The sequence below is a fragment of the Triticum dicoccoides genome, chromosome 3B (genome assembly GCF_002162155.2).
Source record: "Triticum dicoccoides isolate Atlit2015 ecotype Zavitan chromosome 3B, WEW_v2.0, whole genome shotgun sequence".
Lineage (NCBI taxonomy): Eukaryota > Viridiplantae > Streptophyta > Magnoliopsida > Poales > Poaceae > Triticum > Triticum dicoccoides.
This window is the reverse complement of record NC_041385.1, coordinates 202,968,487-202,973,929: the sequence shown is the minus strand read 5'-3', so window position 1 is coordinate 202,973,929 and position 5,443 is coordinate 202,968,487.

Sequence of the window (5,443 nt, the reverse complement as noted above, 5' to 3'; positions counted from 1 at the left end):
GCACTACAAAAATATGACCGGGGGTGTAAACAATGGAGGGGGCGCCGCACATGGCTAGGCAATTGTCTGGGGTGTGCTAGCCCCCCCCCATATATATATAGGTCGGAGGGAGGGAGGAGCAGCCATAGGTGCCGCCCAAGTAGGAGGAATCCTACTTGGAGTCCCTCCCAAGCCGCGCCCCCTGTCATATATAACCGAGGGAGAAGGAAAGAGGGGGGAGGGAAGGAAGTGGGAATCCTAATCCACACCTTCCTTTCCCTTCTCCCATTTCCTTCCCCTCCTTAGGCCAGCCCATATTGGGGGGGGGGGGCACCAACCCCTTGTGGCTGGTGTGTTTCCCCTCGTAGCCCATAAGGCCCATATCTTTTGCCGGGGGTGTGATACGTCTCCAATGTATCCATAATTTTTTATTGTTCCATGCTATTATATTATCTATTCTGGATGTTTTATATGCATTTATATGCCATTTTATATTATTTTTGGGACTAACCTATTAACCTAGAGCCCAGTGCCAGTTTTCTGTTTTTTGCCTGTTTTAGAGTTTCACAGAAAAGGAATACCAAATGGAGTCCAAACGAAATGAAACTTTTACGATGATCTTTCTTGGACCAGTAGCAAACCAGGAGACTTGAAGATGAAGTCGGAGACGCAACGAGGCGGCCACGAGGGTGGAGGGCATGCCTAGGGGGGTATGGTGCACCCCCCTAACTCGTGGGCCCCTCAGAGCTCTCCTGATCTAAGTCTTTCGCCCATATATACTCTTACACCCCAAAACCATCAGGGGGAGCCATGAAAACACTTTCACACCGCCGCAACCTTCTGTACCCGTGAGATCCCATCTAGAGGGCTTTTCCGGCGTCCTGTCGGAGGGGGATTCGATCACGGAGGGCTTCTACATCAACACCATTGCCCTTCCTATGAAGGGTGAGTAGTTTACCACAGACCTACGAGTCCATAGCTATTAGCTAGATGGCCTCTTCTCTCTCTTTGATTCTCAATACCATGTTCTCCTCGATGTTCTTGGAGTTCTATTCGATGTAATATTCTTTTGCGTGTGTTAGACGAGATCCAATGAATTGTTGATTTATGATCGGATTATCTATGAGTATCATTTGAGTCTTCTCTGAATTGTTATATGCATGATTTGATATCTTTGCAAGTCTCTTCGAATTATCGGTTTAGTTTGGCCTACTAGATTGGTTTTTCTTACAATGGGAGAAGTGCTTAGCTTTGGGTTCAATCTTGCGGTGTCTTTTTCCAGTGACAGTAGGGGCAGCAAGGCACGTATTGTATTGTTGCCATCGAGGATAAAAAGATGGGGTTTTCATCATATTGCTCGAGTTAATTCCTCTACATCATGTCATCTTACATCATGCGTTACTCTATTCTTTATGAACTTAATACCCTAAATGCAGGCAGGAGTCGGTCGATGTGTGGAGTAATAGTAGTAGATGCAAAATCGTTTCGGTCTACTTGACACGGACGTGATGCCTATGTTCATGATCATTGACTTAGATATCATCATAATTATGCGCTCTTCTATCAATTGCTCGGCAGTAATTTGTTCACCCACTGTATTATTTGCTATCTTGAGAGAAGCCACTAGTGAAATCTATGGCCCTCGGGTCTCTTTTCCATCATATAAGTTCTATTTTCCATCATACTAGTTTCCGATCTACTATTTTGCAATCTTTTACTTTCCAATCTATAAACCAAAAATACCAAAAATATTTACTTTACCGTTTATCTATCTCTATCAGATCTCACTTTTGCAAGTAACCGTGAAGGGATTGACAACGCCTTTATCGCGTTGGGTGCAAGTTGTTGATTGTTTGTGCAGGTATTCGGTGACTTGTGTGTTTTCTCCTACTATATTGATACCTTGGTTCTCAAACTGAAGGAAATACTTACTCTACTTTGCTGCATCACCCTTTCCTCTTCAAGGGGAAAACCAACGCAAGCTCAAGAAGTAGTAGGAAGAATTTCTGGCACCGTTGCCGGGGAGATCTACGTCAAGTCAAGCCATACCAAGTACCCATCATAAACTCTCCTGTCTTGTATTACATTATGCGCCATTCGCCTCTCATTTTCCTCTCCCCCACCTCAAAAACTATTTTCAAAAGTATTTGCCTTTTATTTGCCATCTTTCCGTTCGATCTTTTTTTGCTTGTGTTACCATGTGCCTTCCTTTTGCTTGCATCCTCGCTTGCTAAAAGTTTATGGATCCTCATCCACTTGCTAATCTTTTTAAGAGATCCAATTATGATGAACCAACTCCTAGTGATTTGAGTGCACTAGATTATCTTTATGGAGTTTTGCTTGAAATTTGTAAATCTGAAAATTGTGATGAAATTTATGAGGAGATTCACGATAGCTCCTTGAATAAAAAGCATGATTTTAATGCTTTTACTATAAATTCTATTGATGTCAGTTATGCTAATATATGCAAAACCCTAATCTTGGGGATGTTGGTTTTGCTATGCCCACTATTTGTTGCAATGATCATGATTGGGGTGATTCTTCTTATGATCTTGAAAATTTATTTAAGACCCATGATGAATATAAGATTGATAATAATTTTTGCAATAATATTGAAAGTGGGTTTGGAAGAGTGTCAACTTTAGATCCCGCATATTTGGAGAATGTTCAACCTTATGATTTTTTTGATAAAAGTGGGTTTGGAGAGGTCATGACTTTAGTTAATGTTAATCCCACTATTTCGAAAGAGTGTCAACTTTGCATCATGTGGATCATGTTGAGAATATGTTATGTGATAGCTATATTGTTGAATTTGCTTATGATCCTACATGTAATATTATCAGAGAGGAAAATATGGTTGTAGAAATTTTCATGTTACTAAATTACCTCTCTTCATGTTGAGATTGCTATCGTCTCTTTCTTCTTCCTTGCATATGCTAGTTTTTGCTTGCCTTTAATAATTTGTTTGATTATAAAATGCCTATGCATAGGAACTATGTTAGACTTAGATGTGTTTGTCACGTGTTTTATGAGGCTCCCTTTGGGCTTCAATTCTTGTCTTTCATATGAGCATCATTGAAATCTCAATGCTTAGCTAAGGGCATTAAACAATAGCGCTTGTTGGGAGGCAACCCAATTTTATTTTAGTTCTTTGCTTTTTGTTCCTGTTTTGATTTGAATTCATCTAGCCTCTGGTTAGATGTGGTTTTGTGTTTTAATTAGTGTTTGCCCAAGTAGGACCTTTGGGATAGCCTACGGTAATAGTTGATTTGATCTTGCTGAAAAACAGAAACTTTGCACGCACAAAAATAATTTTCTTAAATCACAGAAACGCGCTTTTAAGTTGATTATTTTTGCATAATATTAATAAACAAATTGCTTAGGAATTTCTAATTTCTCAGGATTTTCGGAGTTACAGAAGTATCCGAAATATCCAGATTGCTACAGACTGTTCTGTTTTTGACAGATTCTGTTTTTTGCGTGTTGTTTACTTATTTTGATGAATCTATGGGTAGTATCGGGGGGCATGAACCATGGAAAAGTTGGAATACAGTATATATTACGCCAATATAAATAAGGAATGAGTTTGCAACAGTAACTTAAAGTGGTGATTTATTTTGTTATACTAACGGAGCTCATGAGATTTTTCGTTGAGTTTTGTGTTGTGAAGTTTTCAAGTTTTGTGTAATGATTTGATGGACTATGGAATAAGGAGTGGAAAGATCCTAATCTTGGGGATGCCCAAGGCACACCAAGGTAATATTCAAGTACAACCAATAGCCTAAGCTTGGGGATGCCCCGGAAGGCATCCCCTCTTTCGTCTTCATCCATCGGTAACTCTACTTGAGGCTATATTTTTATTCACCACATGATATGTGTTTTGCTTGGAGCATCTTGTATGATTTGAGTTTTTGCTTTTTAATTTTCCACAATCATCCTTGATGTACACACCTTTTGGGAGAGACACGCATGAATCGTGATTTATTAGAGTACTCTATGTGCTTCACTTATATCTTTGGAGCTGGGCAATATTGCTCTAGTGCTCCACTTATATATTTTTAGAGCACGGCGGTGACTTTATTTTATAGAAATTTATGAACTCTCATGCTTCATTTATATTATTTTGAGAGTCTTTTAGAACAGCATGGTAATTTTCTTTGGTTATAAACTTAGTCATAATATGATAGGCATTCAAGATGTATATAATAAAAACTTTCATATAAAGTGCGTTGAATACTATGAGAAGTTTGATTCTTTATGATTGTTTTGAGATATGAAGATGGTGATATTAGAGTCATGCTAGTGGAGTAATTGTGAATTTGAGAAATACTTGTGTTAAGGTTTATGAGTCCCGTAGCATGCACGTATGGTGAACCGTTGCGTAACGAAGTTGGAGCATGAAGTATTTATTGATTGTCTTCCTTATGAGTGGCGGTCGGGGACGAGCGATGGTCTTCTCCTACCAATCTATCCCCCTAGGAGCATGTGCGTAGTACTTTGTTCAATGACTAATAGATTTTTGCAATAAGTATGTGAGTTTTTTTACTAATGTTGAGTCCATGGATTATACGCACTCTCACCCTTCCACCATTGCTAGCCTCTATTATGCAGCGCAAATTTTGCCGCTACCATAAACCCACCATATACCTTCCTCAAAACAGCCACCATACCTACCTATTATGGCATTTCCATAGCCATTCCGAGATATATTGCCATGCAACTTTCCACCATTCCGTTTATTATGACACGCTTCATCATTGTCATATTGCTTTGCATGATCATGTAGTTGACATAGTATTTGTGGCAAAGCCATCTTTCATAATTCTTTCATGCATGTCACTCTTGATTCATTGCACATCCATGTATGCCGCCGGAGGCATTCACATAGAGTCATATTTTGTTCTAAGCATTGAGTTGTAATTTTTTGAGTTTTAAGTAAATAGAAGTGTGATGATCATCATTATTAGAGCAATGTACCATGTGAGGAAATAAAAAATAATAATTTGAAAAAAGAGGCCAAATAAGCCAAGAAAAAAAGAGAAGAAAAAAAGAAAAAGAAAAGAAAAAATGAGAAAGAAAAAAATGAGAGAAAAAGAGAGAAGGGGCAAGCTTACTATCCTTTTTCCACACTTGTGCTTCAAAGTAGCACCATGATCTTCATGATAGAGAGTCTCCTATTTTATAACTTTCATATACTAGTCGGAATTTTTCGTTATAGAACTTGGCTTCTATATTCCAATGATGGGTGACGGTGTCCTGGACTAGGGGGTACTCACCACGTCGTCTCCCGATCAGTTGGATTGGGCCGAGGATCCCCATGGTCGTATACTCATGGGCCAGTCCGGACAGTTGCCGCATATAAGGAAGATTCCACAAGACTTGGCGATCAAGAAAAGGACTCCTCCACCACCAGCGTATTCGGCTACGACTCTTGTTATCCTAGGCCTCTAGTGCATTATATAAA